This window comes from Moschus berezovskii, chromosome 3 (genome assembly GCF_049115385.1).
Source record: "Moschus berezovskii isolate FMDL1 chromosome 3, NW_MosBer_1.0, whole genome shotgun sequence".
Classification (NCBI taxonomy): domain Eukaryota; kingdom Metazoa; phylum Chordata; class Mammalia; order Artiodactyla; family Moschidae; genus Moschus; species Moschus berezovskii.
In genome coordinates this window covers 58,026,430-58,051,669 of record NC_142462.1, presented here as the reverse complement: position 1 = coordinate 58,051,669, position 25,240 = coordinate 58,026,430, and the positions used below count along the sequence as shown (strand labels likewise).

The following is a 25,240-nucleotide window of genomic DNA, read 5'->3' as shown; positions in this document are numbered from 1 at the left end:
ACCCACTCAAGTATTCTTGCCTGGAAAATCCCATGGACAGAGGAGCCTGGTGGGCTGTAGTCCATGGTGTCAAAAAGAGTCAGACATGACTTAGTGACTAAGCAACAACAATTACAATAGTAATTCTAACTTTAATTTTTTAAAGAAGCACCATATTCTTTTTCACAGCTGTACAGTTTTGTGCATGGGTTCCAGTTTTTCCACATTCTTGCCAACATCAGTTGTTTTCTCTTTTTTGATAGTAACTATCTTAATGGGTGGGAGATGGTATCACACTGTGGTTGAAATTTACATTTCCCTGGTTATTAGTGACATTGAGCATCTTTTCATAAATACTTGAAAATAGACTTTGTCATGATGTACAATTATTTTAATATAATGCTGAATTAAGTTTCCTACTATTTTGTTGAAGATTTTTTTGTTTCCAATAAACACCTTCCTTCACTTACACATTGAATCTAAAAAGCAAAACAAATGAACAAATATATTGAAACAGAAACAGACTCACGGGAAAAACTAGTGGTTCCCAGAGAGAAGGGGAGTGGGAAGATGCATGAAATAGGTGAAGGTGAAGGGGATTAAGAAGTACAAAGTACCAGTTATAAAATAAATACATCACAAGATGTAAATATAGCACAGGGAATATATCCAGTAATTTTGTCAAGTATTTTTTGATATCAATAATCACATTTATTGTTATGTAGTTTTCTTATAGCATCTCTGACTGGCTTTAGTATTAGGGTAATGTTGGTCTCACAGAATAAATTAAGAAGTATTCCATACTCTTCAGTTTCTTGGAAAAGTATAAGAAGGATTGGTGTTAGTTCTTTAAATGTTATAATTCATCAGTGAAATCATCAGTTCCAGTGCTTTTCTTCATTGGAAGGTTTTTTGATTACTAATTCATCTCCTCACTAGTTATAAGCTTATTCAGATTCTTTATTTCTTAGAGATTCAGTCTTGATAGGATTCATGTTTCTTAGAAAATGTCTAATTCATTCTAGATTATATAATTTGCTGGTGCTCAATTTCTATTTTTAATTAATTTTTATTGGAATATAGTTACTTTACAATATTCTGTTAGTTTCTACTGTACAGAAAAGTGAATCAGCCATACATATATATATATATATATATATATATATATATATATACACATCCCCACTTTTTTGGATTTCCTTCCCATTTAGGTCTTATTGTGGTTCAGCCACTCAGTTGTGTCCAACTCTTTGCGACCCCATGGACTGCAGCATGCCAGGCTTCCCTGTCCTTCACTATCTCCTGGAGTTTGCTCAAACTCATGTCCATTGCTTCGATGATGCCTTCCAACCATCTCATCCTCTATCACCCCGTCTCCTTGTGCCTTCAATCTTTCCCAGCATCAAAGTCTTTTCCAATGAAGTGACCCTTTGCATCAGGTGGCCAAAGTATTGGAGCTTCAGCATCATTCCTTCCCATGCATATTCGGGGTTGATTTCCTTTAGGACTGACTGGTTGGAACTCCTTGCAGTCCAAGGGACTCTCAAGAGTCTTCTCCCACACTACAGTTTGAAAGCATCAATTCTTTGGCGCTCAGCCTTCTTTATGGTCCAACTCTCACATCCAGACATGACTACTGGAAAAACCATAGCTTTGACTAGACGGACCTTTGTTGGCAAAATGATGTCTCTGCTTTTTAATATGCTGTCTAGTTTGTCATAGCTTTTCTTCCAAGGAGCAAGCATCTTTTAATTCCATGGCTGCAATCACCATCTGCAGTGATTTTGGAGCCCTAGAAAATATTTTTTCCCCATCTATTTGCCATGAAATGATGGGGCCAGATGCCATTATCTTCGTTTTTTGAATGTTGAGTTTAAGTCAGGTTTCTCACTCTCCTCTTTCACCTTCATCAAGAAACTCTTTAGTTTCTCTTTGCTTTTTGCCATTAGGTTGGTGTGTCATCTGCATATCTGAGGTTATTGATATTTCTCCCAGCAATATTGATTCCAGCTTGAACTTCTTTCAGCCCAACATTTCCCGTGATGTACTCTGCATAGAAATTAAAAAAGCAGGGTGATAATATACAGCCTTGACGTACTTCTTTCCCAATTTTGAACCAGTTTGTTGTTCCATGTCCAGTTCTAACGGTTGCTTCTTATTTTGCATACAGGTTTTTCAGGAGGTAGGTAAGGGGGTCTGGTATTTCCATCTCTTTAAGAATTTTCCACAGTTTGTTGTGATCCACTCAAAAGCTTTAGCATAGTCAGTAAAACAGAAGTAGATTTTCTCTGAAATTCCCTTACTTTTTCTATGATCCAGCAGATGTTGGCAATTTGATCTCTGGTTCCTCTGCCTTTTCTAAATTAAGTTTGAACATCTGGAAGTTCTCTGTTCACGTACTGTTGAAGCCTATCTTGAAGGATTTTGAGCATTACCTTGCCCCAGTTTCATTTCTGATTTTAGTACCTTGAGTTTTCTTTTTTTTTCCATAGTCAGTCTAACTGAAGTTTGACAGTTTGGTTGATCTTTCTGAAGATCATTGATTTCCTCTATTTTGTTCCTGTTTTCTATTTTATTTATTTCTGCTCTAATCTATATTATTCCCTTCCTTCTGCTAGACCAAGACTTGATTTATTTTTTCTTTTACTAGTGCCTTAGTTTGTACATTTAGGTTGTTGATTTAGGATCTTTCTTCTTTTTTTAAATCCCAACATTTATAGCTGTAAATTTCCCATTAGCACTGCTTTCACTAAATTCTATAAGTTTTGGTATGTTGTGCTTTCATTTTTATTAATATCTTAGTATTTTCAAATTTCCCATGTGATTTCTTCTTTTATTCAGTTTTTTTTAGAATGTGTTGTTTAATTTTGACAAATTTGTGAAATTTTCAGTTTTCCTTCTTTTTTTGATCCTTGTAATTGGAGAAGATATTTTGTATGATCTCTACCTTTTAAAACTTACTGAGATTTAATTTGTATCCTAATATATGGTCTATCCTGGGAATTTCTGTGTAGAACTGAGAAGAATGTGTTGTTTATAGAGTTTGGTATATGTCTGTTAGATCTAATTGGTTTATTGTGTTCAGATTATCTCTTTTGTTACTTATCTTTGTCTGATTTTTCTATCCATTATTGAGAGTGGGATATTGAAGTCTTCGGTTATTGTAGAAATACTTATTTCTTCTATTTATCCCTTCAGTTCTATCAATTTTTATTTTATACATTTTATTAGTTTGTATTGGGTGCATAAGTGTTTAATATTGTGATACTTTCTGTAAGTTTTTTTTAAATATATAATGTCCTTCTTTGTCTTTTATAAACGTTTTTGATTTAAAGCCTGTCTTGTCTGATACTAGCATATGACCACATACTTTATATTTTTAATGTGCATTATAAATGTTTGAAAATGTATAAACATTAACATAATAATTTACATATATAATTACAGTTTGAAAATTACAAATATAGTATATATGTACAGTAGTTTTAGTAGTTATTCAGTGTTTTGTTTCTAGAAGGTTATAGCTATTTCTACTGCCATCATCAATATTTTTTCAGTTATTTATCTTTTCTTTGTTAGAGCTCATTTTTTAAAATAATGTAGCTATTAATCATTGAAATGTCATTACATGACTTCTAAAATCTTATCTTTGGTTTTATGGTCATAAAAGTTTAATATTGAAAGTGCAAATATGTATTCTTAATAGTTTCTGGGTTTCCAACATGTAACTCCAATAGAGGAGTTGAGATCTCCCCTGCCTTAGATTGAACACATAGTCTCAATTGTACAGTTGTACATAATTGTACTATAAAGCAATTATTATTGTATTTAATTTTACTGCACTTAGAAGATTTCTTTTAATGGTTAAGAGTAGGATCCAATTTTATTTCCTTCTATTTTGATAGCTAGGAGGGGCTTCCAGGTGCCACGAGTGGTAAAGAACCCACCTGTGAATGTAGGAGACGTAAGAGATGAAAGTTCACACCCTGGGTTGGGAAGATCTCCTGGAGGAGGGCATGGCAACCCACTCCAGTACTCTTGCTTGGAGGATCTCATGGACAAAGGGGCCTGGTGGGCTATATTCCATAGGGTCGCAAAGAGTTGTGTGCAACTGAAGTGACTTAGCACACATGCACGCAGTAATCAGTTCAGTTCAGTTCAGTTCAGTCGCTCAGTCATGTCCGGCTCTTAGCGACCCCATGAACCACAGCACGCCAGGCCTCCCTGTCCATCACCAACTCCCAGAGTTCACTCAAACTCATGTCCATCGAGTCGGTGATGCCATCCAGCCACCTCATTCTCTGTCGTCCCCGTCTCCTCCTACCCCCAATCGCTCCCAGCATCAGAGTCTTTTCCAGTAATAGCAACATGCATTAAATTACTTGCCTTTTTACACTTGTAAAACCAAAATTTTAGCCAAGTATTAAAATTATCTTATTTACTAGAATCTATTTCTGTACTCTGTGACCTGCTCCATTGAGTAAAGTCATTTCATAGCTATGCCAATATCATATTTTTTTCCTAGTCTCTTTGTACTAAGTTCTGATAACCTGAGAAACAAGTCTCCCCTTCTTTGTTCTTTTTTTTATAACTGTCATGACTATTCTATGTGAACCTTTTTTCCACATAAATCTTAAGCTAACTTAATCTAATTCCAACAAGAAATTATTAGAATTCTAATGAAAATTTGGTACATTTCATATTTAGCGAGATTGGCATTTCTGTAATGGCAGTTCTTCCAATCTGAGAATATATTCATATGCTCAAATCTTGACATGTCTTTTACTAATATACTATGGTTTCCTGCATATTGATTGCATGACTTTTTATTATGTTTGTTTTTAACATTTTTATAGTTATTTCTGTTAAAAGTGGAATATTTCTCCCTGGTTTCATTTATAGGTGCTAATTGCTAAAATAGAGTAAATCTAATGATAAAATTAACCTCAGATATGCAGAGACACCACCCTTATGGCAGAAGTGAAGAGGAAATAAAAAGCCTCTTGATGAAAGTGAAAGAGGAGAGTGAAAAAGTTGGCTTGAAGCTCAACATTCAGAAAACTAATATCATGGCATCTGGTCCCATCACTTCATGGGAAATAGATGGGGAAACAGTGGAAATAGTGTCAGACTTTATTTTTCTGGACTCCAAAATCACTGCGGATGCTGATTGCAGCCATGAAATTGAAAGACGCTTACTCCTTGGAAGGAAAGTTATGACCAGCCTAGATAGCATATTAGAAAGCAGAGACATTACTTTGCCAACAAAGGTCCATCTAGACAAGGCTATGGTTTTTCCCGTGGTCATGTATGGATGTGAGAGTTGGACTGTGAAGAAAGCTGAGCACCGAAGAATTGATGCTTTTGAACTGTGGTGTTGGAGAAGACTCTTGAGGGTCCCTTGTACTGCAAGGAGATCCAACCAGTCCATTCTAAAGGAGATCAGTCCTGGGTGTTCATTGGAAGGACTGATGCTGAAGCTGAAACTCCAGTACTTTGGCCACCTCATGCGACGAGTTGACTGACTGGAAAAGACTCTGATGTTGTGAGGGATTGGGGGCAGGAGGAGAAGGGGACGACAGAGAATGAGATGGCTGGATGGCATCACGGACTCGATGGACATGAGTTTGAGTGAACTCCGGGAGTAGGTGATAGACAGGGAGGCCTGGCATGCTGTGATTCATGGGGTCGCAAAGAGTCGGACACGACTGAGCGACTGAACTGAACTGAATGATAAAATATACTTAGCTTTCATTTAGCTGTGTTGTTAATATTCTCACAGACCTTTTTTTTTTCTATTGTAACTGTAAGGTCCTTGAAAGTTCTAGTTGTATAATCATATTATTTGTAAAATTAGAAGTTTTATCACTTTATTTCAAATAACAGAACCAGTCATTTAAATTTTATGTTATTACATTCACTACCCTTGACTAAATCCTGATTTTTAAATAAAATACTTTCATGTTTTGCTAATTGTTTTTTTGGTAAAGAGTTCATCATGTTTAAGTTTTTCCATGCATTCTAATTTTAGACAGAATTTCTATGAGAAATGACTGTTGAATGTTACTATTTTCACCATGAGTTATTATATTAATGTTATATTGGTTATTATATCCAATCAGTTATTGTATTCACATGATTTTTCCCTTTTAACCTGTTAATATAATAAAATATATTGATCAAAATCTAGTAATGTATCAAAATAAAGTAAATGTAAATTAAGTAGGATTTATTTTAGGACTACACTGGTAGTTCCATGTTAAAAAAGACTTATTTTTTAATATATAGTGCAATTTATGCATCTATCTAAATAAGTGAAATCAATCTATATCTTTTTTTGGATACTGTCTTTGTCAGGTTTTAAGGTTATCCTGGTTTCATAAAATTATTTGGAAACTGTTCGTTTTACATTGGCCTGGAATAATAGATATTTTAAAAATACACAGTAAAGTTTTAAAGCAAGAAATGAAAAATTTTAGGTGCCTGAACCAAAAATGGAAACACAAAGTTAGAGTAATGAGTAGGAGTTTAAGCCAGAACTGAATTTTCTACATAAAGGTGAGATTCATGCTGGCCATCTCTTTCAAGTGCTAAGGTTTAGAAGAATTTTACCTTATTTAACCTGAGAAACTGCAATATACTTATCAGCTTCCCAAAGCCTTGAAAACAAGTAAAAGTGTTAGCCGCTCCGTTGTGACCAAGTCTTTGTGACCCTTTGGACTGTAGCCTGCCAGGTCCATGGAATTCTCCAGGCAAGGCTACTAGAGTGGGTAGCCATTCCTTTCTCCAAAGGGTCTTCCTGACCCAGCAATCGAGCCTGGGTCTCCTGCACTGCAGGCAGATTCTTTACCATTTGAACCACTAGGGAAGCCCGTGGAATAAACATTTACCTTAAGGCAATAAAACACCAAATCAGTGGCATGCTAGGGTGTTGAGTACAAAAATACTTTACCTATATAAACTCAAACCAAAAAGTTAACATTGAAATACACTAAAACTATTTGACCTATTGTCATTATTCTTTAGTTGCTAAGTGTGTCTGACTCTTCTGCACTTGACCTACAGGGGATCCCAATAAAAGCAATGACTTTTGAGAGTACCTCCAAAACCTATGGAACAACCTCTGCTGGAGAGGTTCTCAGTCCAAACTTAGAAACTCCATTTGGAAAAAGATCACCATGAGGGAGATTCAATAAATGCAACAGGAGAATGAAAATTGAAAACTAAAATTGCAAAATACAGTAATTGAAATAAAAATATTCAGTGGAATAAGTAAATAGATGAAACAAGCTAAAGAGAATTGATACACTGGAAGATTGAGTAATACCAAATATAAAAAGGATATGAATAAACACAAATAATGGAATAGGAGGCATCAGTTCAGTTTAGTCGCTTAGTCGTGTCCAACTCTTTGCGACCCCATGAACCGCAGCACACCAGGCCTCCCTGTCCGTCAACAACTCCTGGAGTCTACCCAAACCCATGTCCATTGAGTTGGTGATGCCATCCAGCCATCTCATCCTCTGTCGTCCCCTTCTCCTCCTGGGTCTTTTCAAATAAGTCAGCTCTTCGCATCAGGTGGCCAGAGTACTTCATGAGGAAAGAATAGAAAGGATGCTATAACCTGTATACAAAAGGTTAATTAAGGAGAAATTTCCAGAATAAAGGCATGAATTTTTGGAATAAAAGATCTTGCTGAGGCTCAAATGTGACAAATTAAAACAAAGCACAACTGGGTAAATCATATTAAAGCAAAACTAACATTCAGAGATTAAAAATCATTTAAAAACATTTTTTAGTAGTATAACTTCTCCATATATTGTGTCCTTAACCTTCATACATACCTCTTCCACCAACCACTCCATTCCTTCTTTGCCTTAACTAAATCTTTCTCTCCCCTCAGAACTCTGCTTCAGCAAACATTTCAGTCCAGATCCCAAAAGATTTAGGTGAGCTAGTTTCATAAGCACACCTAAAAACTATTGTTTTTCCTCTTTTTTTTTTTTTTGTAAAAACCCATTGTCTGAGATTTTTGCCTCTTATTATAGCATACTTTCTCCCTCACACCACTGTTGTCATTGATTTTCCTTGTTATTTATCATTAATTTATAGATTCATGGACAGGAAGTTCAATGAAATGGAAAAGTTTCCTAACTCTGAAGAATGGACTCTTAAGATGTTCATCTAGATGGTCAACTGACTTTAGTCTGTTTCAATCACAATCTGGCCATCTGTCACTTACCCCGTATTGCTCTATATTTTGAAACAGTATCTAATCCAGTAGTACATATCATACTTCATAATCTGTTATATAAATTACCTTGCTAACATTTTTCTGTTACCTCACTTACTAATTCTTTTTCTCCAAAATCTGTACTTTAGGTCAACACAAATGTCTACAATTGGTAATTATATACTTAAACTAATGACTCTACATGGTTAAAAATAATCCATACAGAGTAGCGCTCAGTTCAGGGTCTCTGTGGTCATCTAGGGTCTCAATATTGTCTGCCATTTCTTCCACATTTCTCCAGTTAATTATCTCTTCTCATGTTCACAATAATTATTTTATATGCTCACCTTTGAGTTTTTTATTCATTAGGCTCTATGTTTATCCATTAGTTGATAGAAAATAGATACTCAGATGAGTTGACTATATGAAATGTTCTTCACATGGAAGAACACATTGAAAACTAAAATGTAAATGAAACTGAAAAAAATTTGTAATATTCATAATAAACAATTGCTTACTTGTAATATAAAGGAAACAGACATAAATAAGAAAAAGATAAATATTATTGTTTAAAAACAGACAAGGAACATGGACATCCATAGGACTGGCTGGATAAGATATCATGTTTTTCATCAATCTACCCAACACTGGGCATGGATGGGACCTGCTTAACAAGTATGCAAGAAAATTGCTATTATCTTCAGAAGGTGGGAAGCGACAGGTTATACCAGACAATTATACCAATTTAGATACATATTACCAGAATTTAAATTTTGATTCCACTCTTTGGAACCCATCCAAAGTTTGGAACTGACTTTTTCTCCTAATGTTGTAAGAAAAAGTTTTGTTCTTCAGTCACTAATTCGTGTCTGACTCTTTGTGACTCCATGGACTGCAGCACACCTGTCTTCCCTGTCCTTTACTATCTCCCAGAGTTTGCTCAAACTCATGTCCATTGAGTCAATGATGCCATCCAACCATCTCATCCTCTGCTGCCCTTTTCTCCTTTTGCCTTCAATCTTTCCCAGAATCAGCATCTTTTCCAATGAGTCGGCTCTTTGCATCAGGTGGCCAAAGCATTGGAGCTTCAACTTCAGCATCAGTCCTTCCAATGAATATTCAGGGTTGATTTCCTTTAGGATTGACTGGTTTGATCTCCTTGCTGTCCAAGGGACTCTCAAGTGTCTTCTCCAGGACCACAGTTTGAAAGCATCAAGACTGAAGTTTGAGTGACAACTCTTTATAGGGTCTGAAATAAATGAAATGAGCCAGTCAAGAGAGAAAAGAGACTTTCAGAGAAGTAGAAGGATAACTAGAAGGTATAATATCAAGAAAACCAGAGAGGAAATGAAATTCCAGCAAGATGTCAACTCTGTCAACTTCCACATAGAATCAATGAATATAATTTTCAAATGGATGAAATGGACTGACCCCTTTGAAAACTGATATTAAAATACTATAGAGAACTTGTTTGACAATTAATATCATTTTTGGAAATTGTTAAATACACCTATTTGCTCAGCAACTGGTTAAACCTCCAAGAGAAGTAAATATATATACATATTCACTGTTGTTGCCTTTTCAAAATCTCTCGTGTTCAAGTCAAAACCAAAAGACATAGACATAGAGTTTGACTCCCAGGCTTTTCACGAGGCAATGTTGCATTATTTTGCTCTACACCATCAAAATAAAAACTATTCAAGAAGTCAGCAGCTGCTATAAAAGTTATCTGGAAAGCCCAGGGAAGGGCCCTTAGCTGCTGCTGGGAAAGGGAAATTGTCCTCTGGCCCGTGAGCTGGCGTGTTTGTCTGCTGAGTGGCTTTAGCGGTTTCATCTGTTGCTGAAAGAGCCAAGAGAAAGGGGTAAAACAGGACTGTAATCCACACCACAATGAGTGGGACCAGCAGCCAAGTGAATGTTTTGTTTTTGTGCTGCCCCTTCTGGCACACCGAATTGTTGCACGGATTGCATGGGCTTTTAATCATCATTTAAATATAAATGATCCAACCTTGGCATTAGTTGACTTTCTGTACAGCTTGCTGATCACCCAAAGGTGCTAGCACATACCACTCCAAGTTATGATTTTTCAAAACATAGTGGTATCATGATAAGAAGGGTAAATGCCTCCTATAGTCTTATATTCAGCGCACATTCTTTGGGTGTTCACAGAGAGAAAAGACTGTATAAAAAACCTAGAAATTGATTTTTGCATTCATTCAGACAATCTCTGATTAAACATGGCATCCATTTCAAACCACAAAAATAGATTTCAGGCAAATTTCTTTTTGGATCTCTGAGATTCAGATTGCTAGTTCAACATTTGGTGTTGAACAGTCTCTCTTCTCTTTTAAGTCCTTTTTTCCTTGATTCTGAAATGCTGAGGGAGAAAGCCAAAAAAATAAATTATAACAATATTCCATTAATATTATAAAATTTTTAAGTAAAGATGTAAAAAGAACAAAATGCAATCTTTATGTAAATCTTAAAAGGAAATATGAAGTAAATGTCTATTTAATTAGAGAAAATTGTCCCAAGTCTTCTGGATGAAAATAGGACCCAAATCCTTAATTCTTTTTTTTTTCCACTGTTAAAAATTTTTTAATATCAATGTAAAATGAGATCAGGGTTTTACAAGCAAGTTTCAGAATGTGAACATCGATTTCTAAGATAATTTCTCTTTTTTTCAGAAGCCTAAATATGAACACATATAAATCTTAGGTTTTTTTTAATATCAAGGTATTTTTCCCATTTTAATACAACTATAATTGACAAACATGCAAAATAACTAAGCTCCAAATCGAAGACTTTTAGTAGAAACATCCAAGTGAAAAATGAAGTATTTTAATTTCCTTATTGGCCATAAGCTCAGCAAGAAACCATTTTTCCTCCCATATCTCGGAAACCACCAACAACTAATTTATTTCTAGTGCATCAATACCATTAATACTATTTAGCCCTCCTTTGTCAGCATCCAGATATCCCTGGTTCAAACTAAGTAAATTAATGTCACAGATCCAGTGCTGGAAATGCCCCACCGTCCTCTTCACTGCACTACACTGACAAGGCACCTACCAACAATGCACAGGGTAGGAAATGAGCCACGAAGAACATAATGGCTTGACTGAAGAGTGCCAACTGAGTGCCCATTGAGTGAGGATATTAGTGGAAACGTAAAATCCTGGGAGGTATTCTTTTTTCATTCTGTCCAAGTTACCAACATGTATAGTACCACAAAGTAAAGAGTAGGGGAAGGTGACAACAGCCACATACATGAAATCTCCCTAGAACTAAAAGCAAACTAAACAAAATGCAAACGATAGTGAGCCACTGAACTGACTTTCATTTGGGTTTTATTTGTGGCTTCAAGCAACCTCTAAACTGAGATTCATAAATTAGGGAACAGTTTCAATGCACTGAGGGATCAGCAATTTTTATAAGAGCATTATTAAAATATTTTCAGAGTTGTATGTGCTTCATTGTTCAATTTGGTACCAACAGTCAAGAAATAACTAAATAATAATTTAAAAAAAAAAACCTCAAGTATTTCCTTTTTACTATACCTACTTCCAAACATTACAAAGTATCTTTAACACAATTTTCTATGTCATTCCTTAAGTGAATTAGCCAAACAGGTAGAAACTCAAAACATAACTGTAATATTACACAGAAGAATAATTTTCCTTCAGTAACTTAGTCTGTTCCAAAGTATTTCTGTCCGAAATGTGTAGGTGCAACAGGATGAACTTCAGTAGTTAAAATTGTGATCTCTGGAAACTCTTGAATGATTGATTTGGCACCATGAGTAGTGGAGAACAGACTGAGCAGGATAATAACAGTAGGTTGAACTCCATGTTCTATGAGAACCTTTACAGCTTCAATTACAGTATTTCCAGTACTGAGAATTGGATACATCAGAAGGACTTTTCTTCTGTAAATGTCTGGGGGGAACTTGGCATAATATACTTTGGCTCTTTGTGTCTCCTCATCACTCTGAATCAGGATCTTTCCAATTCGTATGGATCAACAGCAGTCCCATAAACCTTGTTCCCATTGCCTCACCGCTTCTCATTATGCTGACCCCACAATTTCCCTTTTCAAATTTCACTCCTTCATACTTGTACCCTGTTGGAGTTGTCACCATGCATTCTGTATATGGAAGCTGATTCAATCCCTCTTCCACAAGTCTGATCAAACGATCCACAGAAAACATGAAGTCCCCTCTACTGGCTGTCTTGTCCCGGATGATAGTCTGAAGCTCCCGGATCTGATCATTCATTGGCAGGAGCTTAAGCTGCGCCCCGATCTGCCGGGAGATTTCGCAGTCCCCTAGGAGGGAATTGCTGGCTGGAGCGTCATAGTTGCCAGTGTCACCATTGTTTTCTGAGTTGAAGGTGGCGCCGCCAGAGGCCTGAGGGTCCCGCTCAGCCGCTACGCTAGAATGGGCGTGCCCGCTGAGGAGAGTCAGCTTGGCCTCGGAATCACCGTTTCCCCCAACGTAGGCCGGGATCAGGTCTCCAGGTTGCTGCGGCTCGGGGTTTTGGGTCGAGGCAGAGTTTACTTGCTGATTGTGCCAGGGCATGGAGTCCGGACACCGTAACTCCGTGGCCATACACCAGGCCCCAGGCTGTCCCTGTAGCTACCGATCCCTACGGATAAAGAAGAGCAGGGAGAAACGGCCAAAGCTCCTGTGCTCTCCCAGTCGTCTCGCCTCCTCACAACCTCTAACCCCCTCTCCCAAATCCTTAATTCTTTATTGACTTAGCAACTGTGCTCATAGGATTTTGTCCTAAGGATCTAATAAGAGTCTAAGTATATACATATAAGGATAGTTGTATTATAGCTTATTCTGCAAAGTTTTAAATAGCCTAAATGTTCAGCAGTGAGTGAATTGTATTCCATTTTACAGATGTTAATTTAATCAGTCCTTAAAAATATTGTGAAAACATATCTGACACAGAAACATGTTCAGTTCAGTTCAGTTGCTCAGTCGTGTCCGACTCTCTGCGACCCCATGAATCACAGCACGCCAGGCCTCCCTGTCCATCACCAACTCCCGGAGTTAACACAAACTCATGTCCATAGAGTCAGTGATGCCATCCAGCCATCTCATTCTCTGTCATCCCCTTCTCCTCCCACCCCCAATCCCTCCCAGCATCAGAGTCTTTTCCAGTGAGTCAGCTCTTCGCATGAGGTGGCCAAAGTATTGGAGTTTCAGCTTCAGCATCAGTCCTTCCAATGAACACCCAGGATTGATCTCCTTTAGGATGGACTGGTTGGATCTCCTTGCAGTCCAAGGGACTCTCAAGAGTCTTCTCCAATACCACAGTTCAAAAGCATCCATTCTTCGGCGCTCAGCTTTCTTTTTAGTCCAACTCTCACATCCATACATGACCACTGGAAAAACCATAGCCTTGACTGGACGGACCTTTGTTATGTAGTCTTTTTTCTCACTAACACTTTAATATGAAAAAGTTTCAAACATACAGAGAAGTTAAACAAATTGTACAGATAACACACAGAACTACTACTGGATGCTATAATTTACATTTTACTATGCTTTCTTTATAACTCATCTATTCACCTATCCCTCCTTGTTTCCAACTGTCTTTTTTTAAAATTCATTTCAAAGTAAGATGCAGATACCAGTTCACTTCCCCCAAATACTTTAGCATGCACACTATTAACTAGAGTTTGATATTTGTTGTTCTTAAGTAAGATTTGTGTAAAATGAAATGTATGTAATCTTAAGTGGACCATTAGATGAGTTTTGACACATGCATACATCTGTGTAACTCAAATCAAGAAGTAGAACATTACAACCACCCTCATTCTTATCCCTTCCTCACTACCTGCCTCAAGTTTTGTCAAGGCAACCACTTTTCTGATTTTTTTCCTCTTAAGTGACTTTGCCTGTTCTAAAACGTCATATGAATAAACTCATACAATACATACTGATTTGGGTAAATTTCTTTTATTCAGTATTATTTTTGAGATTCATCCATATTTTTATGTGTATACATGGGTCATTCCTTTTTTATTGCTGAGTACTATTCCATTCTGTAAGTACACCATTGTTTATCTCATCTCATGTTTTATGGTCACCTGAGTTAGGAAACATATGATGTTCTCTCAAACAAACAAACCTGCAAAACAAAGTAGTTCATATGGTTTTGTATTTGTAAAAAATGTAGACACTCAAAAAATACATATATATACACATATATGTCACAAAGATATATCACAGTATAGATCTCTGAGATTATGTTGTTGGTTATATATACATAACCAGTTTTAATATATTTCTATAAACATTTTATAGTATATATGCTCTTTATATTGATATATGTACACACACACATGAAGGCTTCCTTGGTTTTTCAGATGATAAAGAATCTGCCTGCAGTGCAACAGACTTGGGGTCAATCCCTATGTCAGGATGATCCTCTGGAGAAGAGAATGGCTACCCACTCCAGTATTCTTGCCTAGAGAATTTCATGGACAGAAAAATTTGGCTGGCTATAGTCCATGGGGTCACAGAGTTGGACACATCTGAGCAACTAACACTTTTCACTTTCACACACACACACACACACACACACATATATATGTGTTATATATATATATATATATATATATATAGCCACTAAGTACTAGCTACATAGAAATTTATCTAAATGAGTAGTCACCAACAGTATAACAGTATATACCATCTGTGGTAGAATTTGGGTGATTAACTTTTTACACATTCATAGTTTCTGGCTGCTATATAATCAACATTCAAGAACTAAAAATTTACCCTTTTTTTATTATTAGACTACATGTGATGGGACTGTAAGGAGCTGAGATTGAAAAGAAAACACTGAGCTATAACATGAGCCTCCTTCCCTGAAATCAAAGGGAAGAACAGAAATTTTACTGTTTGGCTGGAAGAGCCAGGACATGATTGTCTCCCCACAGAGATTGGTTACAGAGAGGTTTGGTTACTGTAAAGTGACCAAAGTGCCGTCTGTGGAGAAACAGCCTGTGAAAAACTCCTCTCTAAACAAAAACTCAGACTGGAGTCCTGTGCCTGGATTAGAAAGCCACCTCGTAAAATCCCCCAAAGTTATTTTTTCTCTACTTTACAAAGATTCTGAATTAACCTCTTATTGTTTCCAAGGGAGAACAGGGTTAAGAAAAGTGGAATATTTTACTAAAGGCAATTGAGAGTAAAGAGTGCTGAGAGAGGGAAAACCTGAGTTTATGTGAAAGGATAACTAACTAAATGCTGCACGTCATATCATCTTTAAAGTCCCATGAAATATACTAGATACATTTTAGTTTCACTGGAATAATTAAGTGACATGACTGCAAAAATAATGAAAAGTGGTAGTTTCGAACCTTTGTTCAATTCAGTTCAGTTGCTCAGTTATGTCTGACTCTTTGTGATCCCATGGACTTCAGCACGCCAGGCTTCCCTGTCCATGATCAACTCCCGGAGCCTATTCAAACTCATCTCCATCGTGTTGGTTATGCCATCCAAACATCTCATCCTCTGTCGATCCCCTTCTCCTGCCCTCAAGTTTTCCCAGCATCACGGTCTTTTCCAGTGAGTCAGTTCTTCGCATCAGGTGGTCAAAGTATTGGAGTTTCAGCTTCAGCATCAGTCCTTCCAATGAATATTCAGGACTGATTTCCTTTAGGATTAGCAGGTTTGATATCCTTGCAGTCCAAGGGACTCTCAAGAGTCTTCTCCAACACCACAGTTCAAAAGCATCAATTTTAAAATTATTAAAAAAAAGCACTCAGCTTTTTCTATAGTCCAGCTCTCGCATCCATACATGACTACTGGAAAAACCATAGCTTTGACCACACAGACCTTTGTTGGTAAAGTAATGTCTCTACTTTTTAATATGCTTTCTAGGTTGGTCATAGCTTTTCTTCCAAGGAGCAAGCGTCTTTTAATTTTATAGCTGCAGTCACCATCTGCAGTGATTTTGGAGCCCCCAAAAATAAAGTTTCTCACTGTTTCCATTGTTTCCACATCTACTTGCCATGAATTGATGGCACCGGGTGCCATGATCTTAGTTTTCTGAATGTTGAGATTTAAGCCAACTTTTTCACTCTCTTCTTTCTCTTTCATCAAGAGGCTCTTTTGTTCTTCGCTTTCTGCCATAAGGGTGGTGTCATTTGTGTATCTGAGGTTATTTATATTTCTCCCAGTAATCTTGGTTCCAACTTGTACTTCATCCAGCCCAGCATTTTGCATGATGTACTCTGCATATAAGTTAAATAAGCAGGGTGACAATATACAGGCTTGATGTACTTCTTTCCCGATTTGGAACCAGTCTGTTGTTCCATGTCCAGTTCTAACTGTTGCTTCCTGACCTGCATACAGATTTCTCAGGAGGCAGGTCAGGTGGTATCCCAGTCTCTTTAATTTTTTTTTATTGGAGGCTAATTATTTTACAATATTATATTGGTTGGTTTTGCCATACATTGACATGAATCCGCCCCGGGTGTACATGAGTTCCCCTTCCTGAACCCCCCTCCAACCTCCCTCCTCCCCTTATCCTCCCACTGGGTCATCCCTGTGTACCAGCCCCGAGCATCCTGTATCATGCGTCGAACCTGGACTGGTGATTTGTTTCACTTATGATAATATACATGTTTCAATGCCATTCTCCCAAATCATCCCACCCTCGCCCTCTCCCACAGAGTCCAAAAGACTGTTCTATACACCTGTGTCTCTTTTGCTATCTCGTATACAGGGTTATCATTACCATCTTTCTAAATTCCATATATATGAGTTAGTATACTGTATTGGTGTTTTTCTTTCTGGCTTACTTCACTCTGTATAATAGGCTCCAGTTTCATTCACCTCATTAGAACTGATTCAAATGCATTCTTTTTGATGGCTGAGTAATACTCCATTGTGTATATGTACCAAAGCTTTCTTATCCATTCGTCTGCAGATGGACATCTAGGTTGCTTCCATGTCCTCGCTATTATAAACAGTGTTGCAGTGAACATTGGAGTACATGTGTCTCTTTCAATTCTGGTTTCCTCGGTGTGTATGCCCAGGAGTGCGATTGCTGGATCATATGACACTTCTATTTCCAGTTTTTTGAGGACTCTCCACGCTGTTCTCCATAGTGGCTGTACTAGTTTGCATTCCCACCAACAATGGAAGAGGGTTCCCTTCTCTCCACACCCTCTCCAGCATTTATTGCACGTAGACTTTTGGAGAGCAGCCATTCTGACCGATGTGAAATGGTATCTCATTGTGGTTTTGATTTGCATTTCTCTGATTATGAAGGATGTTGAGCATTTTTTCATGTTTGTTAGCCATCTGTATGTCTTCTTTGGAGAAATGTCTGTTTAGTTCTTTGGCCCATTTTTTGATTGGGTCGTTTATTTTTCTGGAATTGAGCTGCAGGAGCTGTTTGTATATTTTGGAGATTAATTCTTTGTCAGTTGTTTCATTTGCTATTATTTTCTCCCATTCTGAAGGCTGTCTTTTCACCTTGCTTATAATTTCCTTTGCTGTGCTGAAGCTTTTAATTTTAATTAGGTCCCATTTGTTTATTTTTGCTTTTATTTGCAATATTCTGGGAGGTGGGTCATGGAGGATCCTGTTGTGATTTATGTCAGAGGGTGTTTTGCCTATGTTCTCTTCTAGGATTTTTATAGTTTCCGGTCTTACATTTAGATCTTTAATCCATTTTGAGTTTATTTTTGTGTATGGTGTTAGGAAGTGTTCTAGTTTCATTCTTTTACAAGTGGCTGACCAGTTTTCCCAGCACCACTTGTTAAAGAGACTGTCTTTTTTCAATTTTATATTCTTTTCTCCTTTGTCAAAGATAAGGTGTCCATAAGTATGTGGATTTATCTCTGGGCTTTCTATTTTGTTCCATTGATTTATATTTCTGTCTTTATGCCAGTACCATACTTTCTTGATGACTGTGGCAATCAGAATCCAACAACACATTAAGAAGATCATACATCATGACCAAGTGGGCCTTATCCTGGAATGCAAGGATTCTTCAATATCTGCAAATCAATCAATATAATATACCACATTAACAAACTGAAAAATAAAAATCATATGATTATCTCAATAGTCACAGAGAAAGCCTTCGGCAAAATTCAACATCCATTTATGATAAAAACCCTCCAGAAGGTCGGAATAGAAGGAACATACCTCAACATAATAAAAACTATATATGACAGACCCACAGCAAACATTATCCTCAATGGTGAAAAATTGAAAGCATTTCCCCTAGAGTCAGGAACAAGACAAGGGTGCCCACTCTCACCACTACTATTCAACATAGTTCTGGAAGTTTTGGCCACAGCAATCAGAGCAGAAAAAGACATAAAAGGAATGCAAATTGGAAAAGAAGTAGTAAAACTTTCACTGTTTGCTGATGACATGATCCTCTACACAGAAAACCCTAAAGACTCTACCAGAAAACTACTAGAGCTAATCAATGAATACAATAAAGTTGCAGGATATAAAATCAACATAGAAATCCCTTGCATTCCTATACACTAATAATGAGAAAATAGAGAAATTAAGGAAACTATTCCATTCACTGTTGCAACGAAAAGAATAAAATGCTTAGGAATATATCTACCTAAAGAAACAAGATCATGGAGAAAGCAAGAGAGTTCCAGAAAAACATCTATTTCTGCTTCATTGACTATGCCAAAGCCTTTGACTGTGTGGATCACAATAAACTGTGGAGCATTCTGAAAGAGATGGGAATCCCAGACCACCTGACCTGCCTCTTGAGAAACCTGTATGCAGGTCAGGAAGCAACAGTCAGAACTGTACATGGAACAACAGACTGGTTCCAAATAGGAAAAGGTGAACGTCAAGGTTGTATATTGTCACCTTGCTTATTTAACTTATATGCAGAGTACATCATGAGGAACGCTGGGCTGGAAGAAGCACAAGCTGGAATCAAGATTGCCGGGAGAAATATCAATAACCTCAGATATGCAGATGACACTACCCTTATGGCAGAAAGTGAAGAGGAACTCAAAAGCCTCTTGATGAAAGTGAAAGAGGAGAGTGAAAAGGTTGGCTTGAAGCTCAACATTCAGAAAACAAAGATCATGGTATCTGGTCCCATCACTTCATGGGAAATAGATGGGGAAACAGTGGAAACAGTGTCAGACTTTATTTTTGGGGGCTCCAAAATCACTGCAGATGCTGATTGCAGCCATGAAATTAAAAGATGCTTACTCCTTGGAAGGAAAGTTATGACCAACCTTGATAGTATATTAAAAAGCAGAGACATTACTTTGCCAACCAAGGTCCGTCTAGTCAAGGCAATGGTTTTTCCCGTGGTCATGTATGGATGTGAGAGTTGGACTGTGAAGAAAGCTGATCGCTGAAGAATCGATGCTTTTGAACTGTGGTGCTGGAGAAGACTCTTGAGAGTCCCTTGGACTGCAAGGAGATCCAACCAGTCCATTCTAGAGGAGATCAATCCTGGGTGTTCATTGGAAGGACTGATGCTAAAGCTGAAACTTTGGCCACCTCATGCGACGAGTTGACTTACTGGAAAAGACTCTGATGCTGGGAGGGATTGGGGGCAGGAGGAGAAGGGGACGACGGAGAATGAGATGGCTGGATGGCATCACCGACTCTGTGGACATGAGTTTGAGTGTACTCTGGGAGTTGGTGATGGATAGGGAGGCCTGGCATGCTGTGATTCATGGGGTCGCGGAGAGTCGGACACAACTGAGCGACTGAACTGAACTGAAAGAAACAAAAGACCTGTACTAGTATAAAACACTAGTGAAAGTAATCAGAGGACACTAATAGATGGAGAAATATATCGTGTTCGTGGATTGGAAGAATAAATATTGTCAAAATGAGTATACAACCCAAAGTAATTTATAAGTTCAATGCAATCCCTATCAAGCTACCAACAATGTTTTTCACAGAGCTAGAACAGATAATCTCACAATTTGTATGGAAATACAAAAAACCTCGAATAGCCAAAGCAATCTTGAGGAAGAAGAATGGAACTGGGGGAATCAACTGCCGGACTTCAGGCTCTACTACAAAGTCCCAGTCTCTTTAAGAATTTTCCAGAGTTTGTTGTAATCCATACAGTCAAAGGCTTTGGCATGGTCAATAAAGCAAAAGTAGATGTTTTTTTGGTATTCTCTTGTTTTTTTGATGATCCATTGGATGTTGGCATTTTGATCTCTAGTTCCTCTGCTTTTTCTAAATCCAACTTGAACATCTGGAAGTTCACAGTTAACAAACTGTTGAAGTCTGGCTTGGAGAATTTTGAGCATTACTTTGATAGCATGTGAGATGTGTGCAATTGTGCAGTAGTTTGAACTTCATGGTGTTCTCAAGGCAAGAATACTGAAATGGTTTGCCATTCCCTTCTCCAGAACCCTTGTACTCCTATTCATAAACCAAACCTCTCCCTATTGTGTCTGTTGAGGACCTTTAACAGTTACTGTATTTAAAACATTTTTGAAAAGTTATATCTTAATTCTAGGTGTGGTGGGATTTGTTATTAAGACCAAAAGTGAAAGTGAAGTCGCTTCGTCTTGTCCAACTCTTTGTGACCCCATGAACTGTAGCCCACCAGGCTCCTCTATCCATGGAATATTCTAGGCAAGAATACTGGAGTGGGTTGCCATTTCCTTCTCCAGGGGATCTTCCCCACCCGGGGATCGAACCTGGGTCTCCCGCATTGCGGGGAGATGCTTTAACGTCTGAGCCACCGGGGAATCCCCCAAAAGGTGAAGAAGTATTCTGAATAGACAACTACCTCTTTGGTCTGCAAGAGGATCCCAAGAGGAGAAAGAGCACCTCACCTTCTGTGCTCTGGCCTTCCTGAAGAACCCATGTAGTTCAGTTCCTGGTTCTTGGAAAACAGGATTGGAGACTAAGAGCCAGCCCTGATTTTTCTCTCCCCTTTTTTACACAGAAGGGAAGTGATTCAATAGCACAGGATTCTTGGTGACACAGGAAAAGAACCTAGGCTTGACAATTTTTGATTTGAGAGTCAAGATATTGAATAAAGCTAGGCAGGGCCATCTGGGGGCCAGCAAACACCTCGGTTCCATGGGTATCACACATCTCCCTACACATTTATTCTTGGTTGTGCAAAAAAAAAAAAAAATCCAGTGAGTCCCTTGCTGATCCACTGGTATGAGAGCCTCAGAGAACTTTTGCAGCTACAAGAGGACCAAGTGATCCAGTTGTGCAGTCACAAGATCACTTGGCAAGGTAGGCAGTGACCTGAATATGGAGTCAGATAATTTTGAATCCTGGCCCTAACCAAAAAGTCAGGGTTCTTAAACTCTCTTAGTTTCCTAATGTGGGTGGAAAATGTATTAAATAAAATACTTAAAATATTAAAGCACTTTACTTAACATCCCCCACTAGAATAATGAACTTGGATTTTTTTTATTAATCATTTGTTTATTTAATGCTGTTTTAAGCACTGATGACTGTGTAAAGACAATTTCATGATTTAATGATTGGAAACCTCGACTTCAGAATTACATTAACTCAGTTTGAATTTCTGCTCCACAGCTGACTACTGGCAAGATATTGGGAGGTTATTTAACCTCTCTGCTCAGTTTTCTCCTCTCTAAAAGGAGAATGATAAAAGTATCTTCCTCACAAGTTTACTGCAAGCATTAAATAACTTAATATAACCAGCTAAGAATATTACTTCCCAAAGAAATATAAGGAAGCTATTAATCTGTTTATGCTTTCTGGTCTTAGCTGATACAGTGTCCTATGGTGGAATATGATTGACTAGGGCCATGGAGTTCCTAAATTGATCTCTTCAATTCTATCAGTCAATACTAGTAGCAGTTTGAGGGGAGTGGGCTGGGGAGGGATCACAAGGAAGGGGCTATTGGCTCTTCATGGGTAACTCTGGGACCAACTTATTGAGCCCAGTCCAGCTGTCTGTATAATCCTCCCTCTTCTCAGAAGCATAGCAGTCTGTGCTGACCTTTTCCATTGCACCTCCCTATCCTTTTCCCCAGATTTATTTCTCCCAAGGGAGAGATTAGGAAGAATGAAAGAATTGCACAACTTTTCCCCTTTCTGCCTTTGCTAAAATTATACTGATGTACTGGCCACAAAACACCAGCAGCTCTAAAATAGGAGTCTGACAGGAGTTGTTGCTGAGATAGAGAACACACACTAGGACCGGTTCGAAAGGCAGGTCAAGAATAAGAAGGCAAGTCAGAGTCAGATACCAGCTGTCAGTACAGAAATTTCTAGGAGCTGCTGGGATGAATATGTGAAATCAGAGACAAGAAAGAACAGAGGAAGGGAAGTAAAAGCAGGAATGAGCAGAGACAAAAGGTGGCAGTGGAAGAATTACTGAATTATTTCTATGTAATATTTTAAGAAATAGAATCATCTTTTTGAAAAATAGAGTCAGGCTACATTCACAGTTATCCTGTGGGAATTCTTAAATACACCAATTAGCTGAGTTTCACAGAATGTTTTTTTACACTACTTACTTTTGGGAGGAAAGTTATATAGACTCCCAAGAAAGAATTAAAAAACAGGATGGTATTCTCAAGGGAGATAGAAATGCTCAGATTTGTTTGTTTGTTTGACCTAAATGCAGTTAACTACTTATACAACAAAGATAGTCCATGTAGAGAAACCCGAGGAACCATGAGTTGAATCAAGAAGCTTGGTGAGGTGATGGATGTCTGGAGGCAGGATGAAAGATCTTCTGTAGATGGAGCATGGAGTTTCATCTCTCTCTTGGCTCAGATGTACACCTGAAGCTCATTCTTTTTAGCACCACACATGTACACTTGCAGAGGTGTTCCTCTTCCAATATCCTCTGTTCTTGATGTCAAGGACTCAGCCTCTTCTTAAAGAGTCTTATGGCTGTCTTGAGCCATCTAAAAGAGGGAAGTCCTACTGAGGACACTTCAGTTAGGACTGTGTAAACTCAGGGCACAGACACTTCTTCCTGCTAAAGGATCAACAGGTGATAGGCAGGCATCTCCAAATGGAGGTTTCCATGTATGATAACCAGGAGAATAACCAATGTACTCAGTTAGAATGGTGTACACAGCTGTCTCAAATGTAGTAGGCTCTGCAGTTGTTGGCTCAGCCCAAGATAAATGATGATTTCTTTTTGCACAGGCCAGGCCAGCTCTTAACTCATATGCATCTTCTGTTTCCCCTTCAGGTGTGTCCTCTGAGCAGGGCTCCACTGTCCTCCTCCTGGGTCATCTTTTCTCCTATTCTTGGCCATAATTCCTCATGGGAAGGTCTGGTTTTTCATGTATTCCTCTTCTAAGCTCTGTCACAATCTTTATCTTTGATCCCTTCAGAGCTTGGTTCTTTTTACTCTCTAAGTTCATGTTGACAGTGTTCTTTTAAAAAAAAAAACAAACCTTGATTTTGTTTTGCTATTTGTCAAGCTGGCTGACTGATACTTTCACTTTATCTTCATTTCTGTTCTTCAATTCAATGCCCACATCCCCCCTACCCCAAATTCCAGATATATCAGAACTTGTGCTGCTTTGGGTTTTTTTATATATCTCACCTTGCACACATACACTGAGGTCTGATAAAAATGACCTCCTATCAGAAGTTCAGGTATAGCCTTCCTAGAAAATAGCTCCTGGGGACAGACAACCATGTAAAGTTCAATCAAGTTCCACATGCTTAGAATTAAATTTTTGGATTTACAATGATTTAAAAAATATATATATAGCATACCCAAATATTTCAGCCTCTGTCTCAATATCACCAAATCATATCTTTGCCTTTTCTTATTTCCAGCCCCAATGCAAAAGAAGTAAGGCAGACTCTCCTACCACAGATCCCCAAACTGCCATGGCACTCCAAACTTCTGATAGAGTCAACATTTGAGGATTTATTGAAGTTAGGAAGTAAAGAAAAATATGAAAAAGTAAACAAGGAGACTTCAAAAGGAGTTGTTGCTACTTAGAGGATGAACAAACAGGATTATCAATAGAAGTCCACACATCGGTCATCTCAGATCCATGCTGGAGTGAGTGTGAACTTGGGGAACAGAGAAAATGGCATCCTTCCGGCTTTTGGGCCATTGCCTCTCTCTTACTGCTCATTCTCCCTTTCATCAGCCTAAGTATCCTCAACGACCTCCTTCATGCAGGCGAATAAGAATCTTAAAGCTCCTTCTTCATGTTTGGAGGCCCTGACACTGGCTTATCCACTAAGAAACTGAACAGGGTCAAAAGTTCTTTAATTCCTCACATCTAGGGCCTATGCAGATATTTCAAGTCCCAGCTTTATTATGTAAACTTTCACTTTCAGAGAATATTTTTAAGGATTCAACTTCTGTAGATGATTATGGCTTGGTGCATGTCAGATCCTTGCTCTAACTGCTCTGGGATATGGCCAGAGGCCTCAGACAGGAAGAGCCCAAAAGCCCGTGTTTTTTTAGGTTCATTCCAGGGACCACTTAGAAACATAGTAGTTGTGAGATTTGTCAAATCATTTTAGAAACATATTTTTTTTCTTTTTTAAAAAATTTTAGCTAAGCATTAAATGCACTACATATGAGAAACCCTGATCTGTGAACTCAATGGATACATGCTTTTCCTAAAGCAGTGTGAAAAATTCTTTAGCACATACCTCCTTTTGATGTTGACCCAACGTGGGCATGATATAACATATCCTATATTTAGGTCAGTGATGTTTATATAAGCTACTGACTTTTACCAAGTTTATTTACTCAGTTAAGAGAAGAGTCCAGATTCAAGTGAGGGTACTTGTTTCAGCACTTTAAACACTAGGGTGACAATGTGTTTACATTCCCATTATAAACTATTGCTCAAGCAAACATTTGGAGTTCCACATTTGTAAATTAAGGTGTACCTAGAAAAGGATTAAGGCATTCCCAAATTTTGGAATGGAAGGGAAACTTCTATTAAATAAAGAAACTGAACCTTAAGACGAGGTTAGACTAAAAGGTTCACAATCATATGTTTCAAATAATAGAACACATTCTGATTTCTATTTTTCCCTCT

At 37.9% G+C, this 25,240-nt stretch overlaps 1 pseudogene; it reads right to left on the bottom strand.

Annotated features, from left to right (window-relative positions):
• Positions 1-11,839: 11,839 nt before the first annotated feature.
• Positions 11,840-12,821, bottom strand: LOC129552412 (uracil phosphoribosyltransferase homolog pseudogene; annotated as a pseudogene).
• Between the last annotated feature and the right edge of the window lie 12,419 nt (positions 12,822-25,240).